The sequence below is a fragment of the Marmota flaviventris genome, chromosome 1 (assembly GCF_047511675.1).
Source record: "Marmota flaviventris isolate mMarFla1 chromosome 1, mMarFla1.hap1, whole genome shotgun sequence".
Lineage (NCBI taxonomy): Eukaryota > Metazoa > Chordata > Mammalia > Rodentia > Sciuridae > Marmota > Marmota flaviventris.
The window spans coordinates 151,699,450-151,723,758 of NC_092498.1; positions in this window are offsets into that span (position 1 = coordinate 151,699,450).

Here is a 24,309-nt window from a genome sequence, read left to right on the forward strand (position 1 = left end):
AGAGTTTAAAAATTACTCCTATTATGAGTGTATTTACAATGAATATAAGTTGCTATTCTATGTTCACAATGAATGAGGTTTTAATGAATCATATTTACTGTAATATGCAGCAGAAATGCATAACAATAGAGAACAGAATTGAATATTCCTTATGATAGAATTAAACTGAAATGATTTTTCTAAAAACTTACAGGTTTTAGCATACAAATTTCAAAAAATTTATTTTAAAAATTATTTTTTAACATCTATTCTTCATAGCTGGGTGGGATTGCATGCAACTGTTATCCCACCAAATTGGGAGACTGAGATAGGTGGATTGCAAATTTGAGGTCAGCCTTAGCAAATTAGCAAGACTGTTACTTAAAATCAAAAACAAAAAAGACAGGGGATGTATATTAGTGGTAGATCACCCCTGGTTTTAATTGCTAGTACTGCAAACTAAATATAATTTTAAAATAGATATATCCTTTATCAAATTGGTTTTGAGGTTAAAATCGTCATTGAGTAGTAACCCTATGTCCAGTGAAGAATGAATTTGTTAGTATAGCAAATGAAGATAAGAAGCACAGATCTTTAACCACAGAAGAGGATGGACAGCATTTCAACAAGCCATAACCAGAGTTTGGTACCACATTGCTCTTACCTGTTGTGACTCACTATCTGTTCAACAGATATTTGTTGAGTGCCTGTTATATACAAAGCACTATACTTTGAGACTTGCATTTGAGGAGTTAGATTCCAGCTTATCAGGTTATCCTTGGGGAATTCTTGTGACTTCGTGAGTTTAGTTGTACAGCATGATGAACTAGCGAAGGTAAATTTTGTGCTTGTTGTATTCAATTCTATAGAGAGGTTCCAGGAAGTTATCTCCATCATAGGAGATTGAAATTTATCTTTGATGCATTGAGGATAATTTCTGATCTCCTTCTCTCGACCTCTCCCATCTCACCTACATTCTCTCCCTCAGAAACATAGAACATTTGGAAAAGGGAGAGATAGTAGCTTTATTATCTGGAAATGGATTATAAGGATACAGTTTCCTGTTTATGATTATAAAGAGATAATTGCTAGACACCAAGAAGATAGGAGCTTGGGAAGGGGCTGTAGCTTTCAGGTGCTTAAAGTCACAGTAGCCCATATCCTCATTGTACAGAAGCGTGTATCTCAGCGGGCACTGCTGTCCCCAGTGCTTAGGCCAGTGCTCAGTATAGAGACCATAGCCTCAATGAGACTCAGCAGTTCTCAACTACAGGTGATTTTTTCCTGAAAGAAACACTTGGCAATGTCTGTAGACATCTTTGACTGTCATGAGTAGAGGGAGTGGTGCTATTGGTATGTAGTGAGTAGTGGCCAGGGATTTTTACTAAACCTACAGTGCTTAAGGAGTCCATCCCAACAAATAACTGTGATTTCAGTAGTATTGAGGTCGAAAAACCCTGTTTCAGCTTGAGGGTCTAAGCATAAGGCCTTGTGTGTTGATGTTCATAAATGTTTACTAAATACAGGAGTGTGAGTAAATGATGAATCATACTTTGCTAAAACTAACTTTGGAAAATGAGTACTGTATCCATTAAATATGGTACTGTACTGAACTCTTTGTCCAGTAGGACTCAAGAGACCAACTCCAAATTGGCATGCATGCATCAGAAAAAGTGGATTTCTGCAGTTTACTACTATTTGTTGGAATTCATGATTTATTAGTCTATTTTAGCTTATATTCATTTAACATATATTTCTTGAGCATCTATTATGTTTCAGATACAACTCTAGAAACTGTGTATACAGCATGAAAACACAACAATGGCTTCTGTCTTCACAGAGCTTATAACCTATTTAAGTGAGAGAAACAGTACTATATTTCTCTCTTTTTTGCTTTTATTTTTAATTGTTCTTTTCAGTTATACATGGCAGTAGAATGTATTTTGACATATTATACATACAGGGAGTATAACTTTCCATTCTTGTGGTTGTACATGATGTGGAATTAAACTGGTTGTGTATTCATATATGGACATAGGAAAGTTATATCTGATTCATTCTACTGTCTTTCTTATTACCATCTCCCTCCCTTTCCTTAAATTTAATTTGTCTAATCCAATGAGCTTATATTTCTAAAGTTAAATGTACATGGATGAATCTGGAGAAAACATGAATTTAAAAATATGGTGTAGATCTAGAGAGAGTGGACTAGGTTTGGGTGTTGGTCAAGGAATTTTATTTGTAAGGTTTGAATAGATTTAGAAGAATGTACTTATGCATAATTATATAATTAAAAGTTGATCATAATTGAATATTAATTTCATAAAAGTAGTAGTATTACATACCTTAAAAGCATGCATTCATTTCATTTTTGTTAACATTTTTGCATTTCATATTTTCCCAACATTCACTCTATACACATTTTAAGCATCTAGAGAAGTTGAAAGAATTGTATGGTAGACACCCAGACTCCCACCTAGATTCAACAATTAATGCTTTCATATATTGCTTTATCCCATATCCATGCCTCTATCCACCCGTAAATACATCACATTTTTTAATGTATTTTAAAGCAAGCTGCAAACACAAGTGATTTTCTCTCAAAATGCTTTGGCATGAATATCATTAACTAGAACTCAGTACCTGTTGACAGTTCAAACATGCTTTTTATTAACACTATTTGGATAATAATAGTAGAGTGCCTGGAAGGTAAATTTGAGCTCCATTTTATGGGCGAACTGTTGGTTCCTTTATGTAACTTGGCCAAGTAGGATCAAAACTAGAGGTCCAGCCAGGCATGGTGATGTACACCTGTAATCCAAGTGGCTCAGGAGGCTGAAGCAGGAGTATCATGAGTTCAAAGCCAGCTTCAGCAACTTAGCAAGGCCCTAAGCAACTCAGTGATACCCTGTCTCTAAACAAAATATAAAAAAGGCTGGGGTTGTGCCTCAGTGGTTAAGTGCCCTGGGTTAGATCCCTGATATATATATATATATATATATATATATATATATAGATTAGAGGTCTGGCCTTAATAGTGATTATTAGAAAAACAAATTTATTTGGCCAGCATTCCATTTCACTAATTTTATCTTCAGTTTGTAGAATCTTCTGTTAAATGTATACATTGAGTTCCTAATTTTTTTCAGTTCTAGAGCTTCTATTCATTTATTTTTCAAAGCTGCTGTGATATCTTTTAGATCCTTACTTCCACAACAAAAATTTCCAAATTTTCATATCTTCTTAACCTTATTAAGCATAGCTGATCCAATCTGGGTCTAGTAGCTCCAAATGCCTGAAATCCCTTTGTATCTTTTTATGTTGTTTTTTATTTTTAAAGTTTTATTTGATTCTTGGTTTGCCTTAAATGGGTAATTTGAAGCTGCGTATTATATTTTATTATCTGTATAAATAATTTAAGGCAGATGAAGATGTTATCTTCCTCTGACAGGAATTTTATTATCTTGCCAGGTGCCCACTGGATTTGAGATGACCTTAGTCCAAGGATTAGAGCTTAATCCTTTCCAGGACCACCTAGCGACTAAACACCAAAACAATTAAAGTAATAATGACTACATTAATATGGCAAGAGATAGGCAATACAGAAAGATATAAAAGGGAACAGCAAAAAAAAAAAAAATCCAAAAAAGGGGGGGGGAGAGTGAGAGGAATGAAATTGTTTTTTTTTTTTTAAATCTTTTTATATTTTCTTATCTTTATGATCATGTCAAGTTGCTTTCTTTTAAAATAGTATGTTAAAGTCAGATGCTGTATTTTGTAAACTTCATGGTTTCCACAAAGCCAAAATCCTAACAGAAAAACCAAAGCTAATAAGAAAGGAATCAAAACATAGTGCTAGAATAAATAATATAGCCACAAAGAAAGACTGTAAGACGATGAGAAAAAATGAAAGGAATTAGAAAACGAGTTACAAAATGTGTGTAATAAGACCTTACCTACGGATAATTCACTAAATGTCAATGTATTAAATTCTTCTATTAAGAGACATAAGGTGACTGAATGGAGGAAAAACACAAGACTCAAGTATCTTATCTTGTGTACAAGAAACTCATTTCACTTCTAAGGATATGCAGAGACTGAAAGCAAAGAGATAGAATAAGGTTATTTCATGGAAAAAGAATCTAAAACTAAGTTAGGAGTGATCCTATTTATATCAGGTAAATATACTTTAAGTTTAAAGCAACGAAAAATAGACAAGATCATTATATAATAATTGAGAACTCAATTCAACAGATGAGATAACAATTTTAAATATGTATACATTCAATATCATAGCCCTCAAATATACAAAGTGAATATTGTTAGATTGAAAAGAATGGCTGGATTCAATACCATAGCAACAGGGACATTTTACCATACTTTTAGCCATGGCCATGTCATCCAGACAGAAAATCAACAATGAAACAGTTCAATGGTACTCTATACCAAATGGAGCAAACAGATGCCTACAGAACATTGCATCCAACAAATGCAGAATACACGTTCTTCTCATCAACACATGAAACATTCTGCAGGATAGATCATATGATAAGCCACAAAACAAGCCTCAATGTTTTTTAAAAAATTAAAATTAGATTGTCTTTTTTGACCACAATGCAATAAAACTAGAAATAAAGAACAAGAACAACTTTAGAAACTATACAAATACATGGAAATTGAACAATTTCCCAATGGGTCCAAGCAGAAATCAAGAAGGAGGGGTTGGGCACAATTGTAGTTTAGTGGTTGAGTGTTCGCCTGGCATATGTGAGGTACTGGGTTTGATCCCAGCACCACCTAAAAATAAATAAATAAAATGAAGGTATTGTGTCCATCTACAACTAAAAATATGTTCAAAAAGAGAATTCAAGAAGGAAATTTAGAAATTTCTTGAAACAAATGAAAATGGACACAACATACCAAAACCTATGTGACACAGCAAAAGGACTTTGAAGAGAGAAGTTCATGGCAGCCAACACGTACATCAGAAAGGACTTATGATTCTGTTGCCACATCTTACAGAACTAGAAAAACAAGACCAAGCAAACCCAAAATTAGTACAAGGAAATAAATAATAAACATCAGAACATAAATAAATGAAATAGAGATGAATAAAACAACACAAAAATCAGTGCAACAGAGAGCCTGTTCCTTGAAAAGACAGAACAAACCCTTAGCCAGACTGAGGAGACATGACTCAAATAAGGCTCAGCACGTGGCTCTGTGGTAGAGCACTTGCCTCATTTGTGCAAGGCCCTGGGTCTAATTCCTACTACTACAAGAAAGAAATAATAAATAAAATTTTAAAACTCAAACAGAATGGAAAGGGTGACATTATCACAGATAATACAGAAAGATAAAAGGTCATTAGAGATTATTCTGGACAATTATATGTCAACAAATTTTACAACCTAGAAGAAATGGATAAATTCCTAGGTACATATACCTTAGCAAGATTGAATCATGAGTGTCGCGACCCCTTGCCCGCAAGGAAGACGCAACTCAGGAATCTTCTTTCAGCAGTTTATTCAGGTCCCTGATATTTCTTCTTCTCCCTCTCGGATGCCCCTCCCAGCCTTAATAAAGCATCTCAAGCCCCAATGCAAAGCTGCCACGTGGAGCTTTCTCATAGGGTGATAAGAGATTACGTGCCAACTCTCCAAAAAAGGAGTTGTTTATCACAGGCCACAGTGGAAGCCGGCGCCATCTTCTAATGGCGGCCACGGTCTATAGGAACGGCTCACCACAGTTCCCCCTTCTGTTTTATAAAACAATGCAGGCGAAAGTAGAGGTCCTATCCCACTGTGCAGAAGTGGCTGCAATGTATGGTTCAGTCCTAAGGAGGCGCCTTCCCCAGACCTGATCCCATATCAGCCGATGCCTTTTTTCGTAGGGCGGGGCGTGGACGTCAAACCCGCATGCAATAGGACATGCTTTCCTTGAGGTCCGTTGAGGGATCACTCAAGTGCAGTGCCTTGCCTCGCATCCTGCATCGTGACGACGATGAGAAGTAGGATAACACAGGTAGCCTGGTAATGATGACAAAATTTAAGTTGGCAACACAATCCCTAAGCCCCAGAGGAAGGTAAAGAGTCTGTAGCCGAGAAGAAAGACCAGTCCTGAAACCCATCTGCATGCAATGGTAACAAGACCTGCAGAGTGCAAAGGCTATCCAGCACTGGGAGAGCATAAAGAAGAGGGCATGCCAATCCCAGTGCAATGTGAAAATAACTTGGGGTGCAATGGCCATGCCCAGAAATCACTGTTTAAGATGTGCAAGCCAGATTTGTGGAGAAATGCCATTTTCTAAAGCTGCAAGAGCTTGTATGATCATAGCTTTCTCTTGCGCATGGCGAGCTTTAAGGCGACAGAGAAGCCACAAACAAAGTACAACACCGAAGCAACACATTGCACCAAAAATGCCCACTCCCACCCATTCCTTAAAAAAGGAAAAGGCAGAGGACAGCCAACTGGTGAATTGACCCAAAGTCACTGGTTCGACACGGGTACTATTCAAAACAGCAATCTGAGTTAGTTGAGACTGGATCAAGTTTTCTGCTTCCATGGACCAGGTTCCGGATAGATACTCCCCGATGATGCGGGAGGCATTCCTGGAATCATTAAATCTGACAGAGGTTATACATAAATGCACACATTGATCGACACAACCCAAATGTACTAGATCAGACAACTCCTCAACTTGAGCTTGAAGCAGATCTATCCTTTGATTAGCAGCCAAAATCCCAGATAAAATGTGTTGATTAATTTTACTTTGGGATTCAAGTATGGTGGATGTTTGTTGAATAACCTGATTAATAGTGGCAGCAGTTTGTACTTGGCTGGCCATGGCTACTCCAGCTGTAACTGCTGCAACAGCAGATACCGCCACAGCTGTCACTATAGCTGCCGTAATTCCAAAATCTCTACGGGCTCTAATCAATTCAACAATAGGAAAAGATTCTGGATCTGCAGTAACCGGGATCGGGACAAAGGTTGAAATTTTCATAACCACTGCCGTAGTCCAGGAGCCATTCCAACACTCAGACAAGTAGCAGGTAACATTAGAACAATTAAGCATCCCCTGTGATGTATCATTAGCCAAAAGAAACAGAAACGGAGATTGGAGACAGACTGCTGCGGAGGGTAATGTAGCATTAGATAATTGTGAATTATTTGCAAAAATTTTAAGCCTCCTACCTAGCTCCGAGTCTTGGGTAGTGCCAGAAACATTAAACAGCCAACTTTGGACTCCTAATATTTCCCTGGGGAAACACAAGCGCGGACTAGACTAGCCCAATCTGAGGGAGTCATACAAAATCTAGTAAGTCCCTCCACCTGAGTGAGAGTGAAAGCGGCATCTATGCCATAAGTGCGGACGGATTCTGCCAAGGTTTTAACTATCTTAAAGTCTAAAGGCTCATGATATCTTCCCCTGTTATTGTCCTGAAATACAGGGTATGCAAGTCCCATATCTGTATTAACTGTCCTCCAAACTTGCGCATGAAAAGATCTCCGGGAACCTTGGCTCCCCCCCACATACGGGGGTGGGGCAACAGGCATCATATCTTCTTCTAAATTTTCAACCTCCTCCTCCTCAGAATTCTGTTGACCAATATTAGATCCCTCCCCCTTCTTACAGTAGGCATGCGCGCCTTGTGTCTCCTTTTTCTTCTTTTTCATTTTTATCTTATGTAGTTGTTGCAACAATATATCAAGGTCCTCAGAACACTCTGAGCCGCTTGTGTCCTCAGATGTTTTGAATTCGGTCAAGTCTGGATAGAGCCTTCTCCTATTTTTATCTTCAGGCTCTTTTGCCTTCTCACTACTGTTACTTTTGATACTCTCTGCCACTTCACTATGTGATCCTTCAGATTTTTCCTCATGTAGTTGTTCAAGAACGGCCTGACCCTCACTCACAGCTTCTTGGCATTTACCATCTGTAAGGCAACTACGGACCATTTTCCAAAGGGGTATCACCCCACCCTCTAATATGCCCTGCTCAGAAGCAAAGTCAAGATCTTTGCCTAATTTATCCCAACTAGGTACAGTAAGGCTGCCCGAAAATGCAAACCACGGTGCAGCGATATCTATCTTCTGTAAAAATCTCTGTAAAGTACTATGTTTCACTTCCAGGCCCTTGGAACGTAACAGGCCATCTAGGGCCAGGAGAAGTGGACTTGAAGATGCGGCACCCATGACACAACAACAAAGGAAGCACAAAAACAAACACAGAAAACAAAAGCGAAAGTACACAGTGCAGCTGCAATAAAATGTAATGCTCTCTCTTTCTTTACAGAGGAGCTGCCCCGCTTTGGTCACGGATCCCACTTACCTGGGACTAACCCCGCTTTGGTCGCGGATCCCACTTACCTGGGACTAACCGGTGCACCACCCCTGACTGCTGAAAGTTCTGTTTCCCGGGTTTCGGCACCACTTGTCGCGACCCCTTGCCCGCAAGGAAGACGCAACTCAGGAATCTTCTTTCAGCAGTTTATTCAGGTCCCTGATATTTCTTCTTCTCCCTCTCGGATGCCCCTCCCAGCCTTAATAAAGCATCTCAAGCCCCAATGCAAAGCTGCCACGTGGAGCTTTCTCATAGGGTGATAAGAGATTACGTGCCAACTCTCCAAAAAAGGAGTTGTTTATCACAGGCCACAGTGGAAGCCGGCGCCATCTTCTAATGGCGGCCACAGTCTATAGGAACGGCTCACCACACATGAGGAAATAGAAAACCTGATCAGACCAAATAACAATGGGATTAAATCAGTAATAAAAAGCCTGGGATGAGATGGCTTTACTGCTGAATTCTACAAACATTTAAGGGAGAACTATTAACAATTCTACCTAAATTATACAAAAAGATTTATTTATGTTCTTTCAGTTTGCTGGGAACACTGCTAATTAGGAATCACTTTAAATTGAATTTTGTAATTGAGGCTTTTTGTACTACACATGTAGCAGGAATTTCAGATTTTCACTCTTATGAGGCTTAGCTTAGAAAGTGGACATCCTTGTAAATAAAGAAACTCTGGGTGTGGCAAGTGGTGTACACCTTGTAATCCTAGTGACTTGGGAGTTTGAGGCAGGATGGAAATTACATTTCCAGTGATGACTATTTTGTTTTAGGTGCACAGACTCAGACACATTTTTGTCATCTTCACATTTATTTCCTAAAGAACTGAGATAAAATTAAGATTAAAAAATGGAATTTCACCCAAGAGCAATAAAAATGATCAATGAAATCAAAACTTAGGTTGACATCAAGAAGTAAATTGTAAGAAAATATTTTTCAATATATCATGCTAACGGTGTTATTTCATAAGAGGACAGGATAAGTTTCAAGTAACAGTGTGAATAGAATCTTGGAATGTTTTGTAACCCAACTGATGAACAGAGATAAGACACATAAACATTGAGAAAAGATTTAAGCTCCATGCTGTTTGGACAGAAGATATTAACTCAGAAGATGAAAATGTAAAAGTCATAATATGTCTGTATAATGAGGAGGTAGCTGACAAGCTACTTAATGAATACCATCAACTTCAAAGTGTGTTTAAGATTGGTCACTGTGCAGGAAAATGTAATAATGCCTTGCAAACTTCTGGCTCAAAAATGCAAATATAAGTTTTAGTATTCTCGACTGCAGACTTAAAAACTTCGATGTTATTAATAACAAGTTACAAGGCAGAAAAAAAAACTATTTATTTATTTTTTCTTACAGTGCTAGGGATTGAACCCAGGACCTTGGCCTGCTCAGCAGTCCCCAGTTAAACTATCTTAAATATTTATAAAAATTATTCTTGATCAAACATGTTGGAAGAAAGACAAAATTATTGTTTTATCTTTTCAATAGAATTGATATTGACAAAGCTTTTATCATACAAAGAGAGAATCACAGAATTTGTGTCAGAAATACTATTAAATTGGTAGTTAGGCAATTATTTAATGAACCATGCTATATTCTTCTCCTGGATTCTCTGAGGTTTGTGATATTTATTGGCTTTTTAAAATGTATATTTTGTTGTGATTTCTTAATCTAAGTACGTGTTTTAAATACTTATATTTATAATGATCTTGTTCTATCTTTTGCTGCTATGACAGAATACCACAGAATGGGTAATGTATAAGTAAAAGAAATTTACTTCTCAAGGTTCTGGAGGCTAGGAAGGCCAACATCAAGGTACCGGCCTTTGCTGAGGACCTTCTTGCTGTGACATAACATGGCAGAGGGCATCACTTGGCAAGATCAAGGGTTGGGCTTCTCTTTCTCTTCGTATAAAGCCACTGATCTCATCATGAGAACCCCTTCCTAGTGACCTCATCTAATTCTCATGACCTAACAAGGGCCTTTACACACCAACATATGAATTTAGGTATTTAAGGGTCTAATACCTGAACTTTGGGGAGCTACATCCAACTGCGGAAGCAATCTTTATTCATTTCATTAATGCAAATTCCTTCCATAACCCTGAAGCTCTGGACCCCAGAAATTCTGGATGCACCACAGCTGGCTGGTTTGTCCTAAATCCCAGGGCAGAATTACCCACCAGCCTCTTTATTGTCTCCTGTGTGTTACAGTCATTTCCTATGGACCAAGAAGTGTTTTGTAGGACCCCTGCTCACACCACTGTCTTCTTTGTTGACATCAAATGGCAGAGCCTGGAGGCCACCAGGGTTCTATGCAGAAATCACAAGTGGATCTAGGAGCATGCTTATACTCCGCATCTCCTGATTCTTCCTTTTACTTCTCTTTCTCTCCTCTCCTCTTCCTTCTCTTCCCATTCCTCCCCTTTCCCGTCCTCTTCTCCTTTCCCTTATTTTCTTCCTTACCAGCTTCATAAAATGTATACATTTTAGAAAATGTTTCCCCATCATTTTAGTTACTTTTAGTAAAAAAAGACTTTCTAGGTATTTAATCCAGTATCCTTCTACAAATTAAAATGACTGCAAATTCTAGTGTGCAAAATTATATATGTACCTGGATTATCAGAATTTTTTCCTCAAGATCTCAAAAATCTCTTTCTCTATAAGGTTATTATAATTGCAACATGAACTGTACATTTTCTTTCCTTCTAAGATGATATTCAACACCATTTATCATTTATTTCAGGACTCGTATCTAAGATGACCATCAGCCATTGTACCATCCCAGAGTTATGACCTTGTGTCAGTACGTGGGCACCAAAAACTTGCTAGCTTTAATGGGTAAGCACTCCCTTGCTATAATTCCACATATGAGTCACTAAAAATATTAAAAATGGCAAATAATAATGCTACTCAGGTTCTCATTGAGAATGCATTTTGAAAGTTATGGGTTCTTACCCGGTTTTCTGGAAGGAAATTCCCCCTGACTCCATTCCAGGGCTAGGTGGATAGTGCTGCATTTAGGATCTCTCTCTCTTTCCCCCTCTCCCTCTCCGTCCCTCCCCCCACCCTACCCCCACAAGAGTGACCCAGATCCAAAGCAGGATTCAGATTCTTTCCCTTTTTCTGAAAGAGAGGCTGCAGAAGAAATGGAAATTTTTAATGTTTTTTAGGCTGGGACAGGCATTTTTACTTGTTTAGCATCCAAATCAGAGACTATGTGTTCTGTCAATGGGTTCCTTCAATGAGGGGGGTATAATCTGCACCACTCAAACATCAGTCATTAGCTCTGATTTATTTCACACTCAGCATCCAGACCATAGTCACCTGCATCCAATTTTTTTCATTGTTCTTCATATATTGTGAATAACTAGTATACTATGCCTTTTAAAAATTTGCATAGAGGTTTTTAATGCTCAGAGAAAGCACTTCTCCTCCTACTCCAAGAATTTCATCATGTGGTTTGATGGTAAACCAGGTTCTTCAAGCAAAGCAGTACTGGAAAGGGTTGCCACACTGACATTGAAATTGCCCTGATTTCCATCAGGCTGATGAATTTTTTCATGAAGTCTTCTGCATGTTGTAGTCCAGAGGTGCATGCAAGCTGTGCACTTCAGCTTTAACGGGAAGGGAAATCTTTCTTATGTGATTGTTGCCAGCCAAAAACACTATTGGTCTTCCAAAGTGGCTAGTTGATTGTTTCTTCTACAAATTATGAACATAGGTTTTTGTATCTATAGTTCACAGATATAGAGATAAGTAGGACACAATCCTAACCCTACAAGAGTGTCCAATCCCATTTTAAAAGGAAAAAAAAAATTAAAAAGAGACAACCTTTATTGTGAACTTATTGTACTATGTTCATGAAGCAACAGGATCTTTATTTAAGCCTGATGGTAACTCTGTAAGTAAATAGCATGATTTAGAATTCAGATTCACTCTTTTTTTTTTAATTGCAAAACTGATATTCTTTTACATTCTTCTGCATCAGTCAGTTTTGTATTTTGGTTGCCAGGTTCTAAGTGCTGGACAAAAAGATAATTTTGTCTTTTCCTTTTTCTGAACCATTTCAGAAGCTTGAAAATACATCTGTATAATAGATATTTGTACATGAAGATCATATACAGGCATACTTAGTGTGATTATCATGATTTAAGTGAAATTATGTCTTCAAGTAAATGTCTAGAATTGCTACAGCAGGATATTTAAGTGGTAGACTTCTTTTGTTATCAACTTAAAATGAATGGTGTGATATAAAGCTTTTTCTGGTGGTGATGGTTATATATCAGGAACTGTTTGGATCTGTGGGATTACAGAATCAGTGAAGTCGTCAGCTATTGTATTTATCCTACTTGGTGTAAGGTAAGAGAAACTAGTGTTTTATGCTTAAATCATTTGGTAACTGGCTAAAATAAGCTAAATAACCATGTTTAAAGTAATTGCTACTATCAAAACAAGATGTCCATAGTTTTATGCTGTGTTTCAATTTTGGTTGATTGACAATAGTTGCCTCGAACAGAGAGGTTTTGAATTTTATCCCTCTCCCCCTATTCAGAAGGAATTTCAGTCTGTGTTTTGTTCAGAGGGAGAGATTACACTGGATGGAATTGTCAAGTACTTGCCCCCCGCTGACCTTAGTAAAATTACTATGTAGAAAATATCAAAAAGTGTTCCTTTTATGGTCCATTAATCATTGCGAAAGACCAAGTTCACTTACATATCTCTATATCAAATACCATTACTAAATGAAAAAATATCTAAAGCAGCAGGATATTCTTAAATGTAAAGGAAGATTTAAGATAAGAGTCTTGTTAATTAAATGTACCTTTATGGTTGAATTATGGTTGAAAAGGCAAATTTTATATTCACTGATGATAATCAACAAACAAGACTTTAATCAAATTATTTTTTGTATAGGCTGTGATACAAGCCAAGGATCATCACTATAGCCAACCATGGTATCCTGATGTAAATGCTTTAAAAAATTAAAATGGTAAGGCAATAAGTTAATGACTGGGTTGTTTTCTTACCGACATGTCTCCTCCATGAGCTCTCTCTGTTATCAGTTATGGGTGTGTTTGGTTGCTAAGAACAGAGGATCTGGTTTTAGTTTCGGTGACTGTAATAAAAGTTTATTTTTTTCATAGAGTGAGAAGTTAGTAGAGAAGGGTTTCTGGAGCTGGCTTGGTGGCTCCATAGGGCTCTCAAGGGCTAAGCACTTCTTATCACTGTTGGCATTATCCTGTGTTTGCTTTTATGCTCATTCTTGTTCCCAAATGACTTGACAACCCAAGGCTCCTTACTGAAAGGGCAAACAGCCTTCTCCTTAGAAAGCTTGCTCTTTTTATTTGGAATGAAATGCCTCTTCCCCATAAGGTTTTCCTTATATAACTTTAGCCCAAAACGGGTCACTCTTCCATTCCTGTGCACATTATTGGCAAAGAGAAATTGTCACAGCTGGTTGAATCCCCTGGATCTGGGGATTCCCTCAACACAAACCTTGAACAGGGGCTTTGAACAGTAGATGTTGTCATCCACAAAGCACACACACACACACACAAATATATTTTAGGGGATACAGAATAACATCATTTGAATTAGAGTGTAGTTTTCTTGGCAAAATAGCTTGAGATAAATATTAGCCAGTTTCTTAAAGTTTGAAGATTTACACATTTCTTTCCAATAAAAGCAAATAAATATTGTTAGGGAACCTAAATCATCATATCATTAACCACCATGATCCAAGAAATTGTGAGCTCAGTCTAAGTAAAGCTAAGCTAAAGCTAAAATGGCCCATTTTCATGTAAGAAGTCTTAATGATTCTTGGTTAAGTTCTATCTTCTCATACTACATATGACATTGTTTTAGAATTAAGACTGTATTCATTGTAGTGAATAGCACAGAAGAGGGTTAGCAGTGTTGTGTTTGGGGAGAATGCAGCAGAATAGTCCATAATCACTTTCTTAGAAATTTTGAGAACTAAGTGGTAAGGCTGAAAATGAAGTGTCTGAGATTTTACCCTATTACAAACTAATGAGTTGGTCTGCCATTGTTTCATGTGCATACAATGACAGAAAACACCAGACTTCCAGTCAGAGACAAAGCCAACTGTTTTGTTTTCCTTTTTATTAGTTCTTTTTAATTGTACATAACATTAGGATTCATTTGACATAATTATAAAAGCATGGAATATAATTTGTTCTAATTCAGTCCCCAGTACTTCCCCTTTCTCTCCTCTCCTCCCTCCCCCTGTTCCCCTCTCTCTACTGAACATTCTGCTATTTACTTATAAGATTTTTTAAAATTAGTGTCTTGTGGATCTACATGATGGTGAGATCCACTGTACTAGATTTATACATGTATATAGAAAAGTCAGGTCAGGTTCATTCCACTGTTCTTCTCCCATTCTTTCTCCTTCCCCTTCATCTATCCCACTGATCTTTCTTCCATTTTATATTACCCTCCTTCATTTTGGATTAGCTTCCCCATATCAAAGAAAACATTTGACCTTTGACTCTTTGGGACAGGCTTATTTCACTAAGCATAATAGTCTCTAGTTCCATCCATTTACCAGTAAATGCCATAATATCATTCTTCTTAACAGCTGAGTAAGATTCCGTTGTATATATGTACCACATTTTTTTTTATCCATTCATCTGTTAAAAGTCACCTAAGTTGGTTCCATAGCTTGGCTATTGTGAATTCTGCAAAACCAGCATTTTACTCTTACTCGAGAGAGCAACCAGAGAAAGTCCTCTTGTCAATTCCCCATCCCCTCATTCCCACAAGAGGATGGGGCAGGTGCCAGGTATTTATCTGCATGTGCAGTGCTCCATTGGGATAGCATCCAAAAATCTGGAGACTCTATGCTTTTATGGGGCTGCTAGCACATCTTCCTGCCTCCCCCTGCAGAGAGAGAACCTATTATACTGAATGGAAGCAAATCTCCCCAGAGGAGAGAGCACTTTACTATCCTTGGATGTCTCCAAAAGAGCACACCATCTCTAACTTCCAATGCTGCATGATCCACAAACATGTCATTTGTTTAAAAGATCTGGGCAGTACAGGAGGGTAAGAAATCAGTGGAGAATTGTCTAGCAACACTGGGCCCATCAACATGTAGAACTTACACTGCTGCAAGAAAGACAGACAGTAGAGCAGGTTCAGACACAAGGTATGTGAAGCTCCATGATACTCTGTGAGCAGGTAACAATGGTCTAAGGTAGCAGGGAACAGGTTCCCAGAAAGGATGAGAGCATGCACGAGGAGAAGGAGTGATCTGGTGAAAGAGGCGGGGGAGGAAAGGATACTTTGAGGCAGAGGGAGTTGACTGTTGTTTTGGAGGATGGGGAGAGACAGACAGACAGACATAAAGAAAGTTAAGAGAGAACATGAAGAGAGAATGTTCAAGGAACTGAGAAAAATCCAGTGGAACTAAGGTATGGGAAAAAATGAGCGTGAAAGTTTGTCTAGGTCAGGGTCACAGAGAAATGCATGCACCATGGTCAGGTGTCAGAATGTGCCAGAGATCAGTGGCACAACCTAAAGAGGTGTGGAGCTGAGCACCAACACAAACAGACTTGCATGTTGGAAGGGTTTTTACTTTTGTTATAAAGAAGGCACCATAAAGGGCAATAGGTGACACATGGAAAACCATTAAGTGACTGTCTTAGGTCCCTCTAGAAGCAGCTGTGAGTTGAGGATTTTTGTATAAATGATTTACTAAGGAAGTGACAGAGGAGACCTTTAGAGAAAGGGAGAAAGACAACTAAGTGTCCAGTCAGAAGAAGAGACCCAGACTCAGCCTGGCCCCAAGGGTAGCCTTTGAGAGTAAAGGCCACCAATCTCAGAAGAAGGTAACTGGGCTTTCCTATTCCTGCCTACCTGTCATGGGTCATGGACTTGCCCCAGGATTATGTGAACATCTGTGTGCTTCCAGTTTTCTTTCTCTGTGGGTAAAGCAGCCCCTGTGGTGGGCCAAGGGCTGTTCTCTGGAAGTAGCTCACTAGTGCAAGTTGTGAGATGTAAAACACGGAAAATCTACGAGAGGGCATACAAAACCTGCAAAGGGTCGAACGTGGTGGCGCATGCTTGTCATCCCAGTGACAGGAAGCTGAGGCAGAAGGATCTTGAGTTCATGGCCAGCCTCAGACCTTAGGGAGGCCCTAAGCAACTTAATGAGACCTGTCTCAAAATAAAAATAAAACTGTCTGGTGATGTGGCTCAGAGGTAAAGAAGCTCTGGGGTCCCCAATAGCAAAAGCAAAAATAAAACCCAAAACAAAATGAAACAAACAAACAAAAACACCCCAGGCAAACAAACAAACAAACAAAAACCCTGCAAAGGTTTTAGGGAGGGCACCAGCAGTGTCCCTGCAGTGGCAGTTCTAGTCATCTAGAAATCAGGAGTGATAGAGAAAAAAGAAGGGGGAATGATGATTTCTTCCATGGGAATATAGTTTATATATTTTAACTTGAAAATATATTAATAAATATCAACCTAAGATTCTAAAATAAATAATAAGCACATAACAGTACATAAACATAACCAATTAAGTTTAAATCATTAAGAATAATATTTATGAAGAGGACTGGCTGCAAAATTCAAAATAATGCTAGTGGCATTCGCAAGTTCTTAAGGGCAATGTCCAGACGGGATGCATATACTTGCCAACCCAGTGAAAAGGAGCAACGAGGAGCATAAACCTTCACTGAAAACAAATCAGGGCTAAAATGCCATTTTCCAACAAAGTCATATGTATCTTAATCAGGCTGCTGCTTTTGTGATGAGCTCCAAAACAGCGGACTCAGTCTCGTTGCTCGGCAGGGTTGACAGGGTAGAACTGGACTTCCTTTTTTGCAATGCTTTTGGCTAATCTCTCAGAGTTGATTTAATAAAAGGAAGACAACATATTAATTTTTCTGAAAGCCTGTTTGCTTGGATGCCCTTGGATAAAAGCAAATAGATGAATCAAGAAATTAGTTTCATTAGCCAATATTAAAATTCTGCTATCTCCTTGAAATATTTTGTCGACTGTTCAAGTTGATTTCACTAATGGAGAGACTGGCTAGAAAAACATGTAGGAAAACATAGTGTACTGATATAATTCAATAATTTCCTGTAAAACTTCTTGGAGAAATGCATATCTGAAAATGGATTTTTTATTTAACAGTCTCAAAATAACACTTGAATAACTTAGAAAATGGGTTTATCAATGAATTCCTTGCCTAATGGGTATTTTACAAAAACAGGCAGTATTAACATTCCAAAAAAAAAATTTTTTTTTTTTTGGCTTTTGGCTTTTGGCTTTTGGAACCAGTAACATTTATTTAGAAAAAGAAAATCAAGTTTCAGGAGGCTCTAGAACAGTACCCAGGTCTGTAGAAGAAAGTTTACATTGCTTAAGACACAGATGGGCAACACTAGATGAGACCAGATATTTTACTTACCTGTCAATGGCACTCACACATATCACATATTTCTCCTAGCCTTGATTTGATTTTAGGGGCAAGAAACACTGACAATTTTTTCCTAGGATCATCAGCATTGCTTATCCTTTCTTCTGAATGGGAAGACCCCCCGCTTTCTGGCATGTTATGATTGGGCTCTTGCTTGCAAGTATGCAGACTGTTGACAGAGGACAAAAAAGGGTAGAGAATTGTTAAAGGTGATGTTAATTTATGACACCAATTTCTTTTTTCCATGCTCTGTCTAGCTCTTGATTTATTTAGGGAAGATCCATAAAGTAGTCAATTAATTATTTTAGATCAATGGGGAAAACTTGAGGCCTGTCTTCATTACCAAAAGCAACTAATTCTGAAGTAAAATTTCAGATGTTCTATAATCCTGTCTACTAGACGTCCAATACTTGGTGTTTAAGACATTTTAAATAACTGATTGTTGGAGTGACAGCCACTATAAGCTAATGTATGGCTAATATTATTAAAGCAGTCTTAGCTGGGCACAATGGCACATGCCTGTAATCCCAGTGACTTGGAAGGCTGCGGCAGGAGGATTGCAAGTTTGAGACCAACCTCAGCACCTTAGTGAGGCCCTAAACAACTTAGTGAGATCCTGTCTCAAAATAAAAAAAATAAAAATAAAAAATAAAAAGAGCTGAGGATGTAGCTCAGTGGCAAAGCCTCCCCCAGGTTCAATCCCCAGTACCAAATTAATTAACTAATTAATTAAGGCAGTATCTTACCATAAGTTTGTATAGAGCAATACTACCTAAACACTTATGGTCACTTACCTAATGCAGTCCTCCATGTCATTAGTTCTCTGCCCACCATATGTCTCATTTCCTTTATTTGTCAAGCAACCAAATTTCCTCATTCCGGTAAGCCCCTGTTTTAGCTGATACCCATCTTGTCCATCAGGTCTTGTTACCAATCATGAGTCATCTTGCTTGCCCTCCCTCTTTTTCTTCTCTCTGGTGTGCCTGTTTTTTCACCCCTGCACCTCTCTTAACTTGTTTTTTGCAAACTCTGGGGTGAGAAGTCCCTCCTTTCCAAGTCTCTCTGCACCCTCAGTCTCCTGCCTACATAGGATTGGAGAATATGTGGTTAGGAATCCTGACACATCATTTCTATTAACTGTCACAAACTGATAAGTGGCTCCACTAAAGGCAGCACTTTTCTTTAAATAAATCAAAACAGACTGACCTTCCCTTGGTTAGCACCAGAGGCACCTAGAATTATTCCATCCCTTAGTTTTCTATGTGCTACATTTCTACATTATCCATTATGTAATCTTGTTTGTGTTTTGTTTTTTCATAATGCACCCCATTATCCCATGCTTATAACTGAGATTTCATTTGTTATATATGAGTTGGATGTTTCCTGGGAATATGGAAGATCCCGGAGGTCTGTTAATCTTTTAAATATTGTATTTCCTCAAGGTTAAGACAGAAATGTCTACTCTTCTCTCCTGTTCCTGCTTCCTGGGCCATCTGTTTCATACTCATTCAGGTATTAGCTATATGTAAATTGCCCACAGTTTTTTTATTCTTAGTCCCAAACTCCTCTTCTCTGAACTCCTTTACACATAGACACACATATGCATGCATACACATACACATATTTAACATGTGATATACAGTCTGTATTTGTTAAGCAAATAAATGAGCAAAATCACTTAGTCCCAACTAAGTCTCATTTACAGGAAAAACATGAAAAGAAACAACATATTCCATATACCCCAAATTGCAGGACCTACCTTCCTTTTGTCGGAAGTTATATAGTTTTAATTTTTATTTTAAGGTTAATTTGATACTTCCACAGACTCTAGAACTTTTTTTCCAAGACTTGTCTTTAGACTTTCCTTGTAGATCTTATAATTTATGTTTTGTGTTATTAAGCCCTTTTGGTCATGAAAGGGAGCAAACTCTCACTGTGGGTTTAGATCTGTCTAACCTCTTTCTTTTGGCACCACCATCCTTGGACTTCTGAGTGCCTATACACCATCATCTCAGTCTGAGACATCTCAAATAAGGAGTGGACTCATAGTAAGAGAAGTAAAGCAATGAGCTTATAGGATTTACTGGTCTGATCACATGCTCTATTTCCTGTATGGAAAATGTCCCCAGTGGAGTGGTGGAATGGTTTATTGAAAACTCTTGTTATGGCACCAGCTGGGAGTGAACATTATGAGATTTAAGTATTATCTTGTGAGATGTGCACATACTCTGAATAAATGATATATATAGGATGTAGTTTGATTTTTTTTTTATAATCTACATAAAGGCTCAAGTGCCAAGAGATGAGGGTAAGCCTATTATTCTTTTTCTAATGAATCAGTTGGAAAGCATATGCTTTCTTTTCCTGAACTAGGAGCTGCAAATTCAGGTGTTAGAGCATTCTAGAAGTAAATGCTTCTACAAAAATGTGTTTTCCTTGAATTGTGGACCAGGACAGCCACCTGGCCATTTTGAGTTCCTGATGTCTTTAGGTGAACAGGTCAAAGTGGATTACAGTGTTGACTTTGATAATTGATACTGGGCATCAAGGAGAAATGGCTTCTATTATACAAGGAGGACAGGAAGGAGTGAGTACAGTACTGGTATATTCCCTTTGATGCCCCAAATCCTCAGAAATGTAGGTCATGCCATTTTATCAAGTAAAGACTGATCAGCTGATGTTGTAATAATTTTAAATGGAGACTAGCAGAAATAAGTCATAAATACCAACTATGCCAAGTGATCAGTCATAAATATGAATGCATAACCCTTTAATTTCTTGCAGTTATGTATACATAATAATTTAAGCTAGCTTTCAAATTTATACTGCTTACTAACTTGATTCTCTTTTCATTCTTTTGTGTGTGTGTGTGTGTGTGTGTTGTGCAGCATGTGTTGGAAATGATTAACTGTCTTGTTGAGTCCAGAAAGGAGTATGGAAGCAGGACCATGACAAAATCATAAGAATTACATCACCTGCAGATCCTAAATAATGAAATTATTAAGTTTTCTCCCTTTGGCAAGGTCGAAATTTTAGAATAAAAGTTGAATATTCCTTATCTGAAATGCTTGGGATCAGAAGCATTTTATTTACAATGTTTTTAGGATTCTGGAATATTCACATAGACTACTGTTTGACCAGCCCCAATTCAAAAATATGAAATCTGAAATACTTCAAAATCCGAAACACTTTGGGTGTCATGTTGGTATTCCAAAAGTTTTGAATTTTGGAACATTTTTGGATTTCAGATTTTCAGATTAAGGATTCTCAACCCATATGGGATAAATGTATAACACCAGCTAGAAGTGATTTTATAAAGTAGGGGGTGGAGCAGCTAGAGAGCTGGACTATAGAGAACTTCTGTGTTTTTTTGTTTGCTGCCCAGCATCTGAAACTTTGCCCTTGTGTTTGGGAAGTCTCTATTTTACAAATCCTGGAAGTGGGCAGAGAGCATTTCTACTTAGAAGTTTTAAAGTCTGGATGTTCAATTACCTAGTGAAAGTGACAGCTGAGAAGCAGGTGCCTGGTTTAGGTTTGGTCAGTCATAGTTGCATGGCCTGGATTTGATTTGAGTCTGCTGGTAGAGCTACAAAGAAGCTACAACCAGTGAAGAATAAATTTCACATTAAGCAGCAGCTAGTTTTAGGAAGCTAATCTAGCTTTCTGTCATTAGTGGATGGGAAAATGTTATCCTCCAGGCACCAAATCTGCACCAATGTATCGAATGGCTATTTCCTTTGTTTTCTGCTATGTTCCAGTTCTGCCAGTTTCCAATTCCCTGACCTTCATGGTGATTCTGGAAGGTACCCATACATTCAGTAAATTATTTTTCTGCTATGTCATCTCTGGATGACACTTTCCATTTCCTCGAACTAAGAAGCTGGAGTTATGTACTAAGGAGCACATTATACTTCCTTCTCTGAGAGATGAGCCTTCTCAACCCACAAGCATGTGGGATGCTGGCTATATTTCCAAAGGAACCCCAGGACCCCACTCACTCAGAAGCTCCCAGAAAACCCTGCTTGATTGTGCAAAAATATGTGTCCATATACAAATGTTTATCCTCAGCATTTGAGCAGTGCCAATAATCCTGTGGTTGCCCAGACTATGTGATTCACAGAGACAGCCTCAATTTTCTGAGTCATAGAAAAACCTCAGGTGGTCTGTGAAGCCCCAGGAAACTTTTGTGGTATTTTCTTCCTGATGTTGCAACAGGAATATGATCTATAAATCTGGTCTGCCAGCCTCAAACTGCCAGAAACGTTTAAAACATAAACGTTTTAAAAAACAAAATGAGTAAAACAAAGAGGAGCAAGTAGAAGGAAATGGGATTCCCAAATGTGTGGTTGTGATTCCATTCACAATAGTAAAAATGATCAAAGAAGGGAGGGGGCAGTTTTTTGATGGAATGGAAATCAGCAAAAAGCTTGTTATATAAAAAGGAGATAAAGGCAAATTTCCAAATGAGCAAAACAATTAAATGAATCCTTTTCAGAACTTTGAGATAATTAGCTAATCACAGGGCTTGGCCAAAGGGGCCATTTGGATTATATAGTTGTTTACTGGAAAAAAATGTTAGCTAGAACATGATTATCTGTTTCTTTTTAATATGAAAAATATGTGGCTATTCAGAATTCTCATGAATAGGGAAGAAATATTGAAAATGTAACCAAGAAAGCCAAAACAGATAATAGAGTAAAAAAAAAAAAAAAAAAAAAACAGGGCATGTTTATGATCTTAGGAAGATGAATGAAAACAATTTTAGATTGAATTGGACCTGAAGGGAGTTGAAGTTCAATCACTGAGAGGGAATTTTATGGCAAGGGCAGAAATGGGAAAAGCTAGAATTTAAAAACATAGATAAAGAAACATTGTGAAGTACTATAGAGTGACAATTTCACCCAAGGAAGACTGTTCTTGGCCATTGAAAATAAACATAGGAAAGGTGAAAATAAGGACACATTACTATGGATGAGCATAATATTTTAGTTTATGCTCATCTATGGTAATGGATTGTAATGGAGTATAATAGCTTATAGTTCAAGGATTAAGTTTTGGGGTTATGTGAGCAAAAGCTTGGACTTAGCCACGCCTGAGTTCAAATTCTAATTCTCTTTCTCTCTATTGCTTTGCTAGGGATACCATAACAAAGCTATCACAAACTCAGTGGCTTTAACAACAGAAAATCATTTTCTCATCGTTTTGGAAGCTACCCTCTGTACATGTCTGTGTTAAAATTTCTTCTTCTTTTAAGGACACCAGACATATTGGATTAGGGCCATATTAATGAGTTAACTTTAATTTAATTACCTCTTTTAAGAACCTCTGTTCAAATACCGTCACACTCTAACATGCCTGGGTTCAGACTACAACATACAAATATTGGGAGCGACAAAATTCAGCCCATAATACTCACTTCCTTTATTTTGGTGGTGGTGAAGGGAGCAAGTCAGTTATTCTGAAATATCTTTGAAATAGAGGCAAAAGATTACTGTAATATGAGAGGTAAATCACTACAACTGTGACTATTACACAATAAAAATTAAAAACATCAATATTGCTATTATTGCTGATAAAGTACAGTGTGAGTCATAGTTAAATGCACAGAAAAGGAGATTCTTAAACATCAAAATTATAGTACTTCAAGACTGTCAGCAAGCTCAGAAAAAATCTCTCTTACTCCACAAAACATGTCTTTTATCCTCCCCATAGGGGATGTCTGGGAACAGATGTCATGTTTTCTGACCCATCTGGGTGGTCAAGATCTCTTAATCAGCTAGGAAAATAGGCATCTGGCTAAATAAAATAGTCAAAATTTCCTGTCCAAATATGGTTTCAGGTAAAAAGTCAAACTGGAAGGAAGTAAAAGTGGTTAATTTCGAGTATATTACATTTCCTGAATGCGGGCAACCACCTTATCACTTCAAACCGGAGGGTTTGGTCTCTTGAAGTCAGATCTTAACTGAGAGAAGCCAGCAGAGGGCAGCAAAGTGCTAAGCAGTGAGACCTTCCAGGGACAGATTTACAGAAAGTGTGGCTCCATTTTAGCAGGTGGGTGGTTCATATTTGCTGAATTCTAGAACTTTCTGGGGAGCTTTAAGGTCTCTGGATGTCCAACTTGCATAATTAATTGCAGGTAAAATAAAAAAAATTGAACAGTAAACTGGAGGGGGTGTTGCGGCATCTGAACCAGTCCCTTAGAAATCTAAAGGAACAGATTTGGAAATTGGGAACAGACTGGGACAGACAGGTAAAAAACAGCCAGATTCATTACTTAGGTTATTACCGCTATCCTAGAAAAGAGAGCTTTGGAGTTTCTAAGTTGTGATCAGATTAAAATGATTTCATAGTACTTTGAAGATTGCCCTTCAAATACCTTGGAACTGTTGTGGATAAATGAAATGATATTCAATAGGGTTATTTGATGAGATATGGTAGGTGCAAAATAAAAGCAGGAAGATTTGGTAAGAATATGAATGAACATAAAGGCATAAGCTAGAAGTCAAAA